Source organism: Lissotriton helveticus, chromosome 1_1 (assembly GCF_964261635.1).
Source record: "Lissotriton helveticus chromosome 1_1, aLisHel1.1, whole genome shotgun sequence".
Taxonomy (NCBI): Eukaryota; Metazoa; Chordata; class Amphibia; order Caudata; family Salamandridae; genus Lissotriton; species Lissotriton helveticus.
Window position 1 is genome coordinate 1057407351 of NC_136057.1, and position 18828 is coordinate 1057426178.

General features: G+C 43.8%; 1 pseudogene; it reads right to left on the reverse strand.

Moving 5' to 3' along the window:
* The window catches only part of LOC144763396 (uncharacterized), a 50441-nt pseudogene extending 31959 nt beyond the window's left edge, over positions 1-18482 (reverse strand).
* Between the last annotated feature and the right edge of the window lie 346 nt (positions 18483-18828).

An 18828-nucleotide genomic window follows, 5' to 3' on the forward strand; every position in this document is an offset into this window, starting at 1 on the left:
CGCTAGAATCTGGGCACCTCACCGATGCAGATGCTGCCCGCTCCGTCCTCAGCTCCGATCCGCCGGCGGGCTTGGATCCAAGATGGCGGGTCCGCACTCAGACCCGGCTGGTCTGTCTGCCTCAGGTGCGCGATCCGGGGCGCCCCCCGACTCAGGTCTGGTCACAGCAGACACCGGACGGCACTGGCTCACATGCCTCCGCAGTCCGACTTCTCCAACGGACAGCGCTCTCCTCTCGCCCTCAGAGCTGCCTCGTCCTCGGTAGCTTCCGGCTCCCCGATGCCCAGTCCGCAGTACTTCCTGCCGGATCCCAGAGGCAGTCAGCTTCCCGGCTTCAGGCGCGCTCAGTGGCCTGTGCAAGTTGCGCGATTTACTTCACTTCCCTCAGACAGAATTTCATTCTGGCTGCCGCCGGGTGTGCCCCCCCGGTCCCGGGTTTCAGTTCCTACCCGCAGGGTAGCGTTTTGTCATCGGATATGTAGTCGGATTTGCGAGGAGGCCGCTTCAGCCTCGGAGCTCGCCTTCTAAGCTGCCGCCATCATCGGCTGCTAGCCACGCCCCCCGAGTGATGCATTCTTGGCCCGGAGTGATGGTGTGGTGTTGCTGAGTGATGCTGTGGTGGCCCGGAGCGATATTGTTGTGTGCTGAGCAATGCTGGGATGGCGCTGAGTGATGCTGTGGTGGCGCTGAGTGATGCATTTTTAGCCCTGAGTGATGATGTGGTGTTGCTGAGTGATGCTGTATGCTATGCTTTGTTTTGCTTTCCTATGTTTTGTTATGCTATATGTTTTGCTATCCTATGCTTTGATTTGTTTTGTTATGCTATGCTAGGTTATGTTTTGCAATGCTATGCTTTGTTGTGTTTTATTATGCTATGCTTTGCTATGCTATTATGTTTTGTTTTGCTATGCTATGTTTTGTTGTGTTTTGCTGTTTTGTTATGCTGTGTGGTTGTGTTTTGTTATACTGTTATGCTATGTTTTGTTTTGTTATGCTATGCTATGTTAAGTTTTGCTATCCTATGCTTTGTTTTGTTATGCTATGCTATGTTAAGTTTTGCTATCCTATGCTTTGTTTTGTTATTCTATGCTATGTTTTGTTGTGTTTTGTTATGCTATGTTTTGTTGTGTTTTGTTCTGCTAGGTTTTGTTCTGCTATGCTTTGTTGCGTTTTGCTATGCAATGTTTTGTTTTGTTATGCTATGTTTTGCTATCCTATGCTTTGCTTTGTTATGCTATGCTATGTTTTGCTATCCTATGCTTATTTTTGTTATGCTATGCTGTGTTTTGTTATGCTATGCTATGTTTTGTTATGCTATGCTGGTGAGGGTGAGTGAGGGTGTGTGAGGGTGATGGGGGTGAGGGTGACAGGGGTGAGGGTGTTTGGGGTGAGGGTATGTGAGGGTGGGTGAGGGTGTGAGGTTGTGAGGGGTTGTGAGGGTGAGGAAGGGGGAGGGGGTGTGAGGGTGACAGGGGTGAGGGGGTGTGAGGGTGAGGGGGTGCGAGGGTGTCTGAGGGTGAGGGTGACAGGGGTGAGGGGGTGTGAGGGTGAGGAGGTGTGAGGGTGAGGAGGTGTGAGGGTGAGGTGTGAGGGTGTCTGAGGGTGTGTGAGGGTGGGTAAGAGTGGGTGAGGGTGTGAGAGTGAGTGAGGGTGAGAGGGTGGTGAGGGTTTGTGAGGCTGAGGGTGTGTGAGGGTGAGGTTGATATGGTGTGAGAGTGAGTGAGGGTGTGTGAGGGTGTGAGGGTGAGGAGGTGTGAGGGTCCGAAGTAAATGGTGGCCGGGCAGACATCATATGACAGAGAGAAACACAAATGTTAAGATAACAGTGCTCGAAAGGGTTGTGGCCTTTAGTATATACGTACATGGCATTCCATGTTAGAAAAAACCTACAAGATACAGAAGCATGGTGAAAAAGAATCAGTGAAAAGGCCTCTGTGTGGACATAGGACACCCATTAAAAGCAATTGCGCACCAAATAATGACTTTTGGAAAACAATGCTTCTCTCCCGAGGGCAACTTAAATTTGCGGAGGTGCCTAGGTAAAGATAGGCTGTTGGAATGCCTGTGCGTGTGTTGAGGGCTGTCCCAGGAAGGCCCACACGATATAAATCAGCGGGTATCTGTGCTATAAACGCACTAATGTAAGGGTATTTTAGGGCCACGCCTCTGCACACCTGATCCTCACATTTACTACATTTTGCTTCTAGGAAACGGATGCTTGAAGTCAAGAAAAGTGAGATCACCTTTGAGTTATTCTCCAGTAACCTAGAAATGAGGGTTTCGGTGGGAGGCAAATGAAACCGGTCTGCCGATTTAAATCACAGTTTCTGAGAGATGCAGACAACTAGCGAACAAGGCCTCCTTGAAAAATAACAGTTAAGAGTGCTGTGTGAGAATTAAAACACATGAGGATAAATATGAGAAAATGTGAGAGTCCTACCTACAGTGCAAGATAAAATGCACCAAAACACATTTTGACAAGTTAGCATGCTGACCATAAAATCAGGCAGGAAGATCACTGCAAGGAAGCAAAGTAAAATAGAACAAGGACTGGGCGAGAAGGGAGGGGGGGGGAAATGCCAGCAGGAAGCGACGGGGTGACAAATGGTGAGCGTTTCGCGGCCACTCATAAATAATGCAAAGGGAAAGGACTGCAGCGGAGCGCGCGTGCTGCTTTAAATACAGTATGTATTTTAGATTTGGCGGATGGAGAAGAGATGCGCAGGAAATGGAGTTAGGAATGCTGCCATATAAAATAAAAGTAACATGTGCATACTCTAGGGCGGGGGTGGGGGGGAGGCATGGGGAGATTAGGTGAAGTGGAAACTCTAAAAGTAGTAGGGGTAATACGAAGTGTGTGGTCTGGAGCTGGTACTGGAGTGTGCCGACTGACACCGAGACAATGGACAAGTAATGTTGCAAGGTATGATTAGGAAAAAGTTAAAAATGTGTCCAGTTCACAGATTTAATATTTATTTCATGGTAAGCACTTTGGATTCGAATCAACTTGAACAACAGTATTTTTCTGAGTTCCTGCGCTGTGATCATCGGGCCGATCGTTTGCAGTGATGTTATCATTATGCTTTTTCGTAGTATTAAAATCTGAAACTAACCCTACCTCTTTTTGGACACAGAGTGTTTGCAATCACATGTAACCACAATACCGACTATCATTCCCTTGGTGCACTATGGTGATTTTCTATTGAAACAGATTTTTTTTTGTTTAAGCAATTTGTGTAAACGCTTAAACAAAGAGCTCACTAATGAAAGAAATCTCTGCGCTGCCACGCGTATGCCAGGCAGCTCCTCATGTCTCAGAGTATTCTGTGATGAGTAAAGTCAGGCTGGACAGCTCAGAATAAAACGGGAACTTCAGAGGTGGCAGTGCTCGCAGCAGAGGCTCCAAATGTTGCAGACTCAGGGGTGGCACAGATATCCTCACTGCTTGGTACAAACTGAGAGGTAGAGCTAAAAGCAGGAACATGCACCGTATAGGTTCCACACCCAAAACAGATGCCCGCTGCAGAAACTCTTAAAATGTGGTCGGACATATACACAGTCCGGTGTGGGAAGTGTTGTTGGGGGAAGCCAGGGAGAATAAGTGTAGTGGAAACAGCGGCGTAGCTTCGGCGACGAGAGGGCAGAAAGGAAAACAAACATGCTGAAAAGCAGCGCTCTTAAAATGCGGTCGGGGAAACACATAGCTATTATGCCTGCAACAGCATGTACGAAAACGTTAAGGACTTGAGCATCACTAGCTTATTTATGAGCACTTTAAACCGGGTTTTGTAAATATTCTAACTTGTAGTTTCCGAGTTCTACTGTTGATTGAAAAAAATTATTAGATTTCCATGTCGGGGTTAGCTCAATAGAAGTGAGTGTGAAGGTTAAAGAAACGTTTTTTGAAAACAAATCCAACAAATACTATTCATTATATACAATTTTAGAATTTCTTGATGTATGTTTCACACTGTTCACGTGAACAGACGACGCTCGTAAATAGAAGTGTTCCTTTCTCCATGTTATGGTAACACCCATGTACCTTCAAAGACCGACGTTTTCGTAGTGACGGTGGAAGTTGAACAAACAACACTAGAAATGGCAAAAAAACATGAGGTGGGAGGGGTGTTCTCTGTAGGCAAGCATACTGGCGCCCGATTAAGAAAATAAATAAATAAATGGCCACACGGATCGTCGCTCGATGTGGTTTGGGAGGTGGAAGGGGTGTTCTCTGTAGGCAAGCATACGTGCACAGTAGTAAGAAAGTAAAAAAAATGCGAGACACGGCCTGGCGGCCGTGAAAAGTGTGAAGCAGGGGGCGGGGAGGAGAAATGGGAGACACGGCCTGGCGGCGTGAAGTGTGAACAAGCAACAAATGGCTTTCATGTGGTGATGCGAGGCAGGCGGATAGAAGCGCGTTCACAAGACCACATGCACATCTGAAAATCCGCATTTCTGAGAGCTTAGTTTAGCTCTTAGTTTAGCCCCTATAGTCTCGTCCTATTCATTCCTTGCGGAATGGAATAGGACGAGACCTAAAAACATGGGTGGCACATCCTTCACTGTTCAAGCAGCCACACTATGGAAATCTTTACCCCCCAATATAAGGTCCACCAACAACCACCTTATCTTAAGAAAACTACTCAAAATGTGTCTCTTCCCCACATAAGCACCATACGCAAACAGAAATTTACAGCATATCCCTCTGTATATAAGCATTTGTTTTGACCATAGATATGTACGTATCTTTGTGTACTACTTTGTATAAACATGTAAAATAATTATGTTGTTGACAGAATAATAATAAATAAAAATCATTTTTGGTCTACATGTACGTACTTCCATTGTGCATCTATGTACCTTCCATGTACTGGATATGTGTGTCTGTTACTTTTCTCCTGAAAAACCTATCCAATACACTACCCTATTTCTCATCCTGTGGCTCCCATCAATATCTTTAATCTACATATACTTACCTCCTTTATGCATCTATATACTTTCAATGTACTTATGAATCTATATATTTATCACTTTCTTCTAATTTAGCATTTCCAATGCATTACCCTATTTCTCAACCTATACTTCGCTCATTATATCTTCTAGCCCAACCTTCTGACTCATCTCAAACTTCTTTCTACTACTCTTTCCAATTAATTACCCTAGCTCTCATCCTATACATCTATCAATATATCCTCTACATCCACACTCTCATTTATCCCACACCCCAAACCACTACTATGATCGCCAAAATAACCCTTTTTTAGACTCTCTCCCCCCAAAAAAATCATACTCTTTTATCCCTCCACTATCCTTTTCAATCAAGATTAACAGACTAACATGTTCACTTCTCAAATTCCATATTCAACTATACTAATTCACCACTAATCCTTTATAGGGTTTCAGAGTAGTGTGCTACTCGCTAATAAAGAGTCTCAACACCCCATCAGGGTTACAAGTGCTATATAAATACAAACCTTTTTCCTTTTCTACCCCTCCCCAACCCGTCTCAATCCAAATAACTGACTAACATATCACCACTAAAATTACTCATGTTTCACCGTACTAATTCAACAATAATCCTGATGGGTTCCAGAGTAGTGTGCTCCTTGCGCTTTAAAACCCCATCAGGGGTAGCAAGCGCTATATAAATACAAACCTCTTTCCCTCTTCTATCCTGCCACCTCCATTCTCTACCCAAATAACTGAATAACATATCCACTACTCAAATTACTTCATATTTTACTATACTAATTTTCAACACTAATCCTTCATGGGTTCCAAGTGGAGTGCTACTCGCCAGAAAAGCGCTTCAACACCCATCAGGGGTAACAAGTGCTATATGAATGCAAATCTTTCTTCCCCTTTTATCCTTCCGCTAGCCTTCTCACTCCAAGTAACTAACTAATATCCACCACTGAAATTACTTCATATTTCACCATATTAATTCACCACTAATCCTTTATAGGCTTGCTGAATAGCGTGGGTCAACAAGCGTTATATAAATACAAACCTTTCTCCTCCTCTATCCTTCTGCTATCTTTCCAAATCCAAATGACTGACTAACCTATTCACCACTTGAAATGTACTTGCATGTTTCACTATACTAATTCAACACAAATCGTCTATGGGCCCCGAAGTAGTGTGCTACTCGCCGAAAAAGCACTTTGATGCCTCGTCAGGGGTAGTAAGCGCTATATAAATGCAATTACAATACAATACAATACAATACTGGCAAACCTGCAGTCGTCCACAACTTGCAGCCAGCAGCTTACCTGTGCTGCTTTCCAATTATTTTTGATTCTTGTACTTCAGCCCATTTCAGTATGGGGGTTGCCACTACATTCATGGGTGTTTTCCCTCTTTCTGAAGAAAGTTGGCGAAACTGAGGGTGGTAGTCATGAACTGCCTTATTTTTTTTTTTTTTAGAGAATGCATAGCACTGACGGCTCGTGAGCCTGTGTGGATGGCATATAGATAACAGTAGGGAACACAACTTCAGTACTTAATAGGAAGATAACTTACCTGCATTTAGGCAGTGAATTGGAGCATAAGGGCAGAAAGCAGGGGAGTTCCGGGCAAAACTCTGCCAACACATTTGATTTATTGTTTTGGGCATATAGTGCTCATGAAAGACTTCTCCGTACTGCTTCTCTTCAAACTTATGGCTTCAGACAGTACTGTTGATCTTGCTCTTGAAAAGTGGTTTCTATTTGGTGTATGGCATCAGGGTAACAGATATATATTATGGTATTGTTAACAGCTACTGCTACTAAACTGCAATTGGATAATGATCACATGCTCTCTCCCAACGACCGGAATTTCCTTCTTCATTTTTTTATTAATTTAGTTTAAGAACTGTACTCCTAATATCGGAAGCTTTAGTCGTCTTTTTCCCTCTTAAATCCTTCAGACATTCCCTTCATTGTATAAAATGTTTTTCTTTTAGCCATTTTTATTTTTTTAGATTGAGAGCCCCCCAGCTTCACCAACAATGTTTTGTAAAAAACACAAAACAAACATTGACAAAGTCAAAAGGCTGACCGCCAATGCCAGCCTTACTGGCTTTGTCAGTTGCCATTTTGCTTTGCTAGTGTTTTCGTTTATATCTGCCTGCTTCCTCTCACCTAGCTGCCTTCCCAGGGTCCTTACCCTCATCCCCTTAAACCCTGTTCCCAGTTGTTCACCCAAAGGCTCCTTCCTCAGCTCCCTGCCCCACCTCATGTTTCCAAACTGGGTGACTTGCTTTCCTCCCTGGAGCGGATCATTCTGCTGTTCCCCAACGCAGAGCCTTTTACTCTTCCTATACCAAGTACTCTCCCCCATATCTTGATTTTTTTCCTCGCACCTTTGGTCTCCACTTGGACTATGAACTACCCCTCCTAAATTGCACTCTCCTCCAAAATACATGTCTTGTGCTTTCTTCCCCTGACATGTTCAGGCCTCACCCACCCCTTGCCTCGTGTTCTTGTTTACCTCACTGACCCTAATGGCCCATGAGCTTAGTCCGCTATGCTATACAGACCAAGCCTTCAACAGCCCCATTGCCTACCTTGCTTATGCCACTACCCACTCCTTTGCCTCAATGTGCCCAGGACCCTAACCCAGGTATTTGCTTGGCCTGCTTATGTACCCTCATCACCAATTACTTGCATTGCATTGTGTGCTTGAACACTCCCCTTTACCCTTCTTTGCCTGAGGTATTCCTAGTGTTTCCCTTCCCTTCCGCCCTGTCAGCCATCACAACTTGATGCATGTGTCAGTCTCCCTTAACTTGTGCATTATTCCCTGCGTGAAAGCAACAGGTCGTATGACCTTCTTTGAGGTCTGATTCTGTGGTGGCAGTGTGCCATTCCTGAAGGTAAAACTCTGCTAGTCCTTTGGATTTTGTTTGATGTAGAGCCTTTGTTGAGTTGGGGGTAGAGGGCCTTTTGCACACCAGTGCATGCAAACGTTCATTGGGGCGGTTTGCAGACCACAGTATGACTCGCCTGTTGTCTTTTAAAAATTATTTTGGAAAAATGGAGGGAGATATACCTGCCAAAACCACTTTCTCCAGCGGGAAAAAGAACTCCATAATTGATTTCACCCTAACAAGCACTGAACTAAAAAAGAACATAGAATATTTTGGTATCCAATCTCGACCAGAGAGCGACCACTTTCCACAAGAGACAATAATGAGGTTAAACACCGAAGAGAAAACAAAATTAGAATTCCTTTCCGCAATTCCGGAAATATACAAACTGAAAAAACTTAAAAGCAAGGGCCCAGTAAAAAAGGAGATAATGGACGCAGTGTTAGAATACGAAAGTTCTTCTACGGGCATGGAAAATCAATCACCTGTAGCAAATTGGGAAAATCTACACAAACTTGTGCTAGGAAAATTTGCAATAAATACACCTTTAATTAATGGTCACAAAGCATACAAAGAGCCATGGTACAACACCAAGCTAAGAGATAAGAAAAGGGAAATTGCGAAAAAAATAAGAATAAGGGCAGCAGAAAGAAGGTCAGGAAACGAGGTAGATAATAACGACATACAAAAATCGAGGAAAGAATATAAAGAGGACTGCAGAAAAGCTAAAAGAGCTTACACAGAAGAAATCTGGGTGGACCTTCTAAGAACAAGTAAACTTCCAAATAGCGGAGAATTCTGGAAAATAATAAATAAACTCTCAAAAGTAGCTGGTGAACAAGCCAATATAGGAATAAGTGAAACAACATGGGCCGCTTATATTAACAATCTGTACAACATCCAGAGCGACCCAATCAACATTGAAACATTCAAAAACCTAAAAGATCCAGAACAAAAAGATACAGTTCCCGGGCAATGGACGAACGTCCAGCAGGAAAGCGCTGCCCAAGAGGAACATGTACCGTTGACAACGATTAAACACCTAACCGCATTAATAAGGAAAATGAAAGCGGAAGGAGCTGCCGGCCCAAATGGTATGCCGAACGCCCTATTCAAATATGACACCGACTTCTGGGCAAAATACCTGACTCCACTATTTAATTATATTTATAAAGAAAAAAAGATCCCACCGTCCTGGCAAGGAAACATCTTCCATCCAATTCATAAAAGTGGATGTAGAATGGAACCCGGGAATTACAGATTAATCGCCTTAATTGACGTGGAGGCGAAGCTTTTTTCATCCTGTATATTGTTCCTACTTCAACTTTGGATAAAAGACAATAATATAATACCTAAATTCCAAACCGGTTTCAGGGAAGGTATGGGCTGCTTAACCAACCTGTCAGCACTGTCGTTATTAATCGAAGGAGCAGGGAAAAGAAAGACTGGTCTAATAGCCTGCTACATAGACCTGAAAGCCGCCTTCGACCGAGTCCCCAGAAAACGCCTATGGAAAAAACTGGATCTTTGGGGTCTACCGCCGGCATTAATGGAAACATTAATGGCACTATATAGCGGAACATGGGCAAAAATAAAACTGGGAGACGGAAGAAGAATATCCGCAAAATTAAAAATAACTAATGGCCTCAAACAGGGCTGCGTGCTCTCCCCAAGCCTTTTTAATATATACCTGGCCGACCTAAAAGACCATCTACAGAATGCAAACGGACATCCGCCAAAATTAGCCAATGAAAGTATTCAGTTTCTCCAATATGCCGACGACATAGTAGTCTTAAGTCAAACGCCAATAGGCCTACAAAGAATAATATCAGAATTAACAGATTATTTTGAGAGAGAAGGCCTAGAACTAAACATCAAAAAAACAAAAGTGGTGAGACTAGCGGGCAATTGTAGAAGATCTTTTAAATGGTACACAAACGGCAGACAAATTGAGGAAACAACTGCTTACAAATATCTGGGAGTTACAATAAGCAAAAACATGTCACTTTCAGATCAAAAAAGAATCATAACCGCTAAAGCTCAATCATTGAGCTTCGCTTATAAAGTCCTTCAAGACAAACTGCAATGTCCATCATACGACCACCTGTTAAAGGTAATGGCAGCCCAAGTCTTACCATCACTCTCATACGGACTGGAAATATGGCATGGAAAAGAAGCAGCAATTTTAAACACTCTCCAGACAAAAATATACAAATCTGTTTTCCATCTATACAAAGGAGCAGCCCCGGCCCAAATTAGACTGGAATTTGGATTACAAAATCAAATATACCAACGGAAAGCGGCGCTAGCAAAATGGTGCTGGAAACTAAGATCTGCGGAAATGGGCTCTTTAAACAACTTATGTTGGCAAGAAGTTAAAAAACAATATGACCGACATGAAGCCAACTCATGGGGCAATGACCTACGAACATCACTAGAAACCCTCAAAATAGAGGAGATCTGGAAGAAACCACTGGAAGAATCATCTTTCAAAAAGATTTGCAAATTAAATGCAAAAGCTTTATCTTTGATAGAAGATAAAAAGACTTTGGCCAAGCGGCGCCATGCATGGACCGTTTTAAATTCTTACAAACAATTAAAACCTCAAGCCTACCTCATAGCGCACTTCCGGCTATCTTTAAAAACAAAATTCATGGCCCTCAGAATGGGAGACCACTGCTCCAAAGACTTGATTCCATCATGGAAAGTCACGCATCAGGGACGAAGTTGTAGGTTATGTGACTACCACAGTGAGACCTTGTGTCACCTCCTGTGCACATGCGAATCTTCCATAGAAAGGAGGAAGAATTTACTGAAACCTATTTTTAAGATGCAACAGATCCGTACCTGCAGGCAAGCTGTGACCAGTTGGATGGGAGCGGGTTCAAACATTCTAATATGCCGCGGGGTAAAATTTATGAACTCTGTAGAGAATTTGCTCCAAAAAATAGAAACAGACCACAGATAATGCAGGGGAGGAAGTATTTAATTAATGAATGCAAAAACAAATTTTAACTATATGAACTTTTAACCTACTGTCATTTTAATAGAATTTTGTACATGCATGCTTTATGGTTGTGATAAACCAAATAAAGTAAAATTTTTGACTGACTAATATCGGAAGCTTTAGTCGTCTTTTTCCCTCTTAAATCCTTCAGACATTCCCTTCATTGTATAAAATGTTTTTCTTTTAGCCATTTTTATTTTTTTAGATTGAGAGCCCCCCAGCTTCACCAACAATGTTTTGTAAAAAACACAAAACAAACATTGACAAAGTCAAAAGGCTGACCGCCAATGCCAGCCTTACTGGCTTTGTCAGTTGCCATTTTGCTTTGCTAGTGTTTTCGTTTATATCTGCCTGCTTCCTCTCACCTAGCTGCCTTCCCAGGGTCCTTACCCTCATCCCCTTAAACCCTGTTCCCAGTTGTTCACCCAAAGGCTCCTTCCTCAGCTCCCTGCCCCACCTCATGTTTCCAAACTGGGTGACTTGCTTTCCTCCCTGGAGCGGATCATTCTGCTGTTCCCCAACGCAGAGCCTTTTACTCTTCCTATACCAAGTACTCTCCCCCATATCTTGATTTTTTTCCTCGCACCTTTGGTCTCCACTTGGACTATGAACTACCCCTCCTAAATTGCACTCTCCTCCAAAATACATGTCTTGTGCTTTCTTCCCCTGACATGTTCAGGCCTCACCCACCCCTTGCCTCGTGTTCTTGTTTACCTCACTGACCCTAATGGCCCATGAGCTTAGTCCGCTATGCTATACAGACCAAGCCTTCAACAGCCCCATTGCCTACCTTGCTTATGCCACTACCCACTCCTTTGCCTCAATGTGCCCAGGACCCTAACCCAGGTATTTGCTTGGCCTGCTTATGTACCCTCATCACCAATTACTTGCATTGCATTGTGTGCTTGAACACTCCCCTTTACCCTTCTTTGCCTGAGGTATTCCTAGTGTTTCCCTTCCCTTCCGCCCTGTCAGCCATCACAACTTGATGCATGTGTCAGTCTCCCTTAACTTGTGCATTATTCCCTGCGTGAAAGCAACAGGTCGTATGACCTTCTTTGAGGTCTGATTCTGTGGTGGCAGTGTGCCATTCCTGAAGGTAAAACTCTGCTAGTCCTTTGGATTTGGTTTGATGTAGAGCCTTTGTTGAGTTGGGGGTAGAGGGCCTTTTGCACACCAGTGCATGCAAACGTTCATTGGGGCGGTTTGCAGACCACAGTATGACTCGCCTGTTGTCTTTTAAAAATTATTATGGCTCTTCAGCAATTCAGTGTCCCCTCAGTTCATGAAATCACAGCTTGGTTTAGTGCCACAATGAGCAATGGGCTTCAGGGTCTCCTGTTCCTCCAGGTGATCCTCTAGGCCCGACTGAGGATGCCCATAAACAGATGGCGATTGCTTGGTTGTGGGATGTTGAAAGTGTGCCTTCTTGTCTCAAACCACGTAGCAGGACTTTTTTTTTTTTAAGATGAATTCAGGAGTTGATCCTCTTCATGTGGACCTGCTTTCTATTATGTCCTTATTTTAATTAATATATTTGGAAAGCACAAACCTTACTTTAAGTACACAGCGCCGTGCAGAACATGGCGTGCTGCATGACAGACATAAAATCTCTGGAAAAAAATCTAACATGAATTTAAAACACATAGATGAAAGCAACACTTGAAATTGCCAGAAACTGAACGGCCATATTTTGAGAATCCCCTTTACCTTTACCTGAAGCATAACGTTAAGGCCAGAAGAAAGGCATTGCATGCAACCTAAATAAGAATTCTTGTCTGCAGGATTTTTCTCTTAAACGTTTTGCATTTTGCTATTTCTGAATGAATTTACCTATTTGTGTGAGGTAAGTGCACACTCTAGGCTGTGCGAGCATGTATGGATCCAATGACGAAATCTGTTAACCTATTTGGTGTCACAGAGATCAAACCAATAACATTTTATCAGGAACTCACTCCATAGGAGTAACTTTGAACCCCCTTGACCAATTTGCCTCAGAAAATTTGAATGTTGTGCCCAAGTTGAAACTGTTCAAAAGTTGAAAGGGGAGAATGTTTCCCATAGGTTTTGCAAATTAAACTTTGAGCATAAGACCGAAACTGCTGGCAGAAAGTTCGGCAAATTAAAAAAATGCATACACTTTTCTGTCACGGAGTGCCTTTCAATTAATTTTTGTCCGGCTGTTGTAGAGATGTAAGCAAACGGGTAAATGTCTAATATGTATTCATGCGTGCTGTATATTTTGTAAATTGCTTGCGATCCCCAACTAGTAATGGATAATTCATTGTGCATATTCAGCCAACAATCATTGCCTCCCTAGCAAAGTTTGCAAACATCATAAAAACAAGCAAAATAGAACATCCAACGAAGCGGTAAACAAATTGTGCCATATGTTTAAGTGAACAGTCGTTGGCCATCAACAGATGTAAATCAACAAGCATTTGCACTGCAATAGGTCTCGCATTTTCAAAATTTTAAGCTATTGGCATTTTAAATGACAATGCCTTTTACTTAGATGTTTTCAAAACCAACACATAGATAAAAGGTTTGTCATTTACAATGCTAGTAGCTCAAAGTCTCGCAAATGCGGGACTTATTGCATTGCAAATGCTTGTTTTTTTATTTTCTCTCACTGCCCCAATACTACCCTCCAACCGCTTCTCTGTAGAGCCCCCACCTGTTGTGGGCATTTAGATTTATTATTCCATTTTGGAGGGCCTGGCTGTTGCACACTTGATTTACATTTGTATCTACTGATCTCTGTCCCCGGTCTTAGATCGGTCAATTAAAAAGCAAGAATGACACCTGTATCATTTTGAATGTGCCCATGCAACGGCAGCCATGTCATGTCATTGCACCTATGCTGTTTTCTTTTAAGCCAATGCTGAACAGCATAGGTAAACAGCATGCACAAGCAAAGCAATACTTCCAAAAGTTACGAACTATTGACTCTTCCAATGCTTGTTTTACAGAAGTTCTCATTTGATCTTCTAGATCTGAATATGATGCGACAGCCCTCATCAATTCGAGTGTAAAGGTTTGTCCCTGGGTTGGAAGCATCCCCTGACACCCAGTCTGATGTGTGTAGCTTTCATTAGTGCATCAGCAGCCCCAGAGTAGGAGGGTCTGTCAGACGTGCACGGAGGGCTGGGGGGCGAAAGCAGGGGAGGAGGGTATAAAAAAACCAAAAACACATTAGTGCAAGGGCACCAGGGCCCCAGGCATGAGAGGCACACAAAGAACAATTAGGTCTACTTTAACTACCCATCCAGATGTTATGAAGACCATTTTCCTTGTACGAATTATGGTCCAATGCAAAACCAAAGGGGATGATGGACAGAGTGTTGAACAATGTAAGCACTCACCCCCAGTCAACTGATCTGGGTTTAATCCATCATCATTCTTTAGCTCACTCCGCAACCCCAGTTCAGACATGACCATATGCAAATCAGTCTGACCCTGTGCCTCATGAGAACAGTTCAGCCCGAACTGCCAAGCTATTTCTTCCCTGGACCGGAAACAAGCATCCTGTAAGCAGTTTCTGGCTAATCAGCCGTCTTCAGCCAAGTTAGCTTGAATCCAGTGGCAAGTGAGCAAGGGACCAACGTCTGGGCATACCCTGCCAACTTAGGGCGAACAAAGCAAAACCAAAGGGGATGATGGACGGAGTGTTGAACAATGCAAGCACTCACCCCCAGTCAACTGATCTGGTTTTAATCCATAATCATTCTTTATCTCACTCCGCCACTCTAGTTCAGACATGGCCATATGCAAATCAGCCTCACCCTGTGTCTCATGGGAGCAGTCCAGCCCAAACTGCCAAGCCATGTCTTCTCTGGACCGTAAACAAGCATCCTGGAACCGGTTTCTGGATAATCATCAGCCAGGCTAGCTTGAATCCAGTGGCAAAGTGAGCAAGGGATCCACGCCTGGGCATAGCCCACCAACTTAGGGCGGACAAAGCAAAACCAAAGGGGATGATGGAGCAAAACCAAAGGGGATGATGGACGGAGTGTTGAACAATGCACGCACTCACCCCCAGTCAACTGATCTTGGAGCTGGCAATATAAAGTTTAAAAGTAAACACAGTTGGTTCAGTGTGAAGCAGCCCAAACGTATCCTAGGATATATTTCATATTATACTACCGAAAATGTGCAAGACATGCTGGTCTGTAAGACAGTGGAGTGGTGTGGCTCACTGGTTAGAGGAGGCAGACCCAAAAGCAGAGAACGGCCTGGGACCAGGGTTCGATTCCCGACGCGGCAGGGTCTTGGACCAGGGTCAGCGGACTCGATAATTCTCACCTCGGTGCCTACTCTAACCAGGGATCACACTCGGCAACTCTGGGCATTAAGCTTGCCTCATCTCCACAACGGCCCCTCACAAACGCCGGGGATGCCTGGTTTCACCTTGGAGACTCCCAGGAGGGACTATCTCACAGGGAAAGCCAGGATGGGTTCCCCAGCGGTCGATAGCGCTACGAGGCCTGCAGTGCGCTTTACAAGACACACAATTTACAATTTATTTACATAGGTTGAGTGCAGTTAAGTCGAAGATATTGTTCCTTCACACCAGCAGACACAATACTGTTTACATTATACCAAACTCCAGTATGGTGGTAAAATGTCTAAATAGCAGCCTTTAAAAGAGACACTTATTGGTTTTCTTGAGGAGCCATTATTATTGTTGGGGACTATCTCACATGATCCATAACTCAGCAGCCACCAGTGCATGCCAACCATGCGGAAGAACAAGAGTCAAGCCATCATTCAACCGAGCAAGCGGATTGGCTGGAGGCGCCAGATGTGTTTTATAGCGAGGGTTTCACTGTGGGGAGTGCACATTTCAACGACATCTGCCCTCAAAGACAAGCAAAGCAACCAGCTGGTCAAAAGACACTTAATACCGGTCACTGCCGTTCCAGACATTTGCCTGGGGAAGCAAAGTACTTTACTTCCAGACAACCAATGAGTGGTTCTTTCCCAAACTAAATATTATGGTTAACGGCGGCTATTTAGACAATTTATCGCTAAGATCCGTAAAATCACTTAGTCGTAATACAAAAAAATCTAATTAAATATCAATATCAAAAATCTTTATTTAGATATAAAACAAATATCTTTAAAGGGGAATTTCCGGTTCATGTTGTTTACAAATACTAAAAACAGTACAAACAGTCAAATACACAGCAAAAATATAAATGATCATCTCCTCGGTCTCCTAGTTGCAAGAATTATTAAAACTGCTCCCCTAAGCTGTGATTACATACATAAAACAAACCATGGTCACAAGGAGCTATTTAAACTATTCTTGTCGCTAATTACCGAATGGTTTGTTTAAAATTGCGATATGCCTGCTGGATCAAGTTTGTCAGTCTTATGTTTAGATCTGTGTTATCTGGGCTCAAAGCCGCAATGATGGCTTGCCTGCAGGTCCGGACACCCAGCCCCCCTCAGCTTAAACCTACGTTGGAGGTCGAAGGCGGGGCAAATGCAAACCACATGCAGTAGCGTTTCTGTTGCTCCGCCGCACCCTCTACATATTGTATCCTCCTCCGTACGACGCCAGGGGGGTAAATTTTGCAAAAATCGCCAGTCACCCATTCTGATAGTTATGAAACTGCATTTTAAATACAGTGAGTAAGGGCTGGAGAGGTAGGAGGCAGGGATTAGCCGATTATAGGAATTAATAACTGCCCATGAATTACTTCGTTTTGAAAACAGTGCTTTGTCACTAATAAGTGATCGCGTTCTTACATATTTTTTAATTGCGAGCTAAAATGCTGGCTGACTGGGGTTAAGGGCCCAGAGGCCGTCTGCTGACATTTGTTGGATATAATCCTTAAAAAGACGGCCAACTGTTCCTCCTGGGTTTTTCTCACTTATTTCTTGCCAGACTAGGGACTCTAGTGTGCCTGGGTTGGATTGTCTTAGATTAAGAAATACCCCAATACTGGAAGCATCATAGTTCAATAACCCCATCTCTAATCTAATCTGTGGAGGGGAAGCAGAGTATGGCAACTGAAGGACCTTTTTATAAATTTTGATCGTATGCTGATTTAGAACAGTGTTCAGTTTGCCCTTGAATATCCCTATGCCATACGACAGGGTAGGGCCAATTTTCACTTTCAGGACTTCCAGGAGGGGTGACAAAGTGGGACCTGACAGATTTTTCGAAAGCTTAGTCAATGACACCGCGAGCATCGTTGCTTTGACCGCGATCTTATCACGCTGCTTTGTGAGGTTACCCCTGGAGTCTAAATGGACCCCCAGATATTTATACGATTTGCCTGTGGCGAGGCCATTGTTATTAAATGACCATCCGGTCAAAAGACACTTAATTAATACCGGTCACTGCCGTTCCAGACATTTGGCTGGGGAAGCAAAGTACTTTACTTCCAGACAACCAATGAGTGGTTCTTTCCCAAACTAAATATTATGATTAAAGGCGGCTATTTAGACAATTTATCGCAAAGATCCGTAAAAAAAAATCACTAAGTCGTAATACCCAAAAAATCTAATTAAAAAATATATATATATTTCAAGAAGTACATTTTATTCACTCCGTGGGTCGGTGACAATAAAAAGTGCACATTTTAATGTTCTAATCAAGATAACTGGGTTTGATTGAAAACATTTTAAATGTTGAGTTCTAAATTCAAGCATTTCTTTAAGTGAGAAATTGATGCATAATGCTTACTTCATTTGCTATGTAAATATCTTGCTCATCTGAGTCGTGTGTGCCTGCGGATATGTGCACAACAGCCAGGAAGTGGTGGTTGTGCACTGGGCATTTTCGTAAAAGCTCGCAAAAACTCTACACCCACAGCTGCGCTGTATGAAATGGGTGCAGCAGACGCCTACTTTACTTACATAAGTTAGTGCCTTGAGCTAGACGCGTCTTTAGACCACGTTAACTCATTCCAACCTCAATGAGGGGAAGGAAACGTGCGATATCTGCCGTAAAGTTTACTCCTAGCAAGAGGCATGTCAACCCCCTGATACCAGGATGGGCGTAGTGCAGCTGCTGGAAGCCACGGTTGATGTTGGCAGCAATCAGCTTCTCCAGCAATGTCAGGGAAACTGAGACTGGCACGCCATCTCCACCACCCTGCGACTGCCGTTGAATCTCGTGCAGCTTCTTCTTCTTCACCTCGGCCCGCAAGTCACGGTACTTGTGCTGCAGCTCGTCCTTGGTGCGCACCACCACGCCCTGGCCATTGATGGACTCCACCAGGTGGTGCCAGACCTCTTTGCGCCGCTGGTTGTTCTTCCTCTGACCCTCTCCGTACAACAAGTCGTAGTTGTGGTGCACCGTGTGGATCAGCAGCTGCAGCTCCTCGTAGGTGTAGTTCGGCTTCCTTGGTCTCTTCCCCCCGTCTTCCTATTACATACAGAATCCCCTGGCTCTTGGGAAGAGGACATAGCCAGCGCTCCCTTATCCACAACAAACACGCAAGTTCCCAAGGCGCACATGCAGTTCCGCGGCAGGGGCACGGCTGAATGTAAATCTGAAACCTACTTTCGGTTACCGAGATCAGCCCACATAACAGGAAAGTCAATATCCCTCCCCTTAACCAATCCCGGTGCTGGGAACGGCCATGGCAACCAACCGCAGGGGAGAACAACTGCATAGCAACCAGTAACATAGCCAAAAGAGGCTCAAAACCAATCAAATGAGAAACAAAAAGTAACTGTTGAAACTTAGCTTCCAATCACGAGCTAGGCACAACACTCCTTTCAAAGACCCAAGAAACTTGCTACAGGTTACCGATTTGAACCGTGAAGAAACATTACTCAGCTGTCAATAGTGGCTTTCCCCCTGTCTTGCCATTTGGATAGTAAGGTGGGGCCCAACCAGTTAAATTAAGTGCAGTTTAGTTAACTCGCTTGCAACCGACATGCCCTTCCTCTCGGCGGGAACTATGATTGTCAATTTCAATACTACTGTTATTCGAAAGGATGGCCC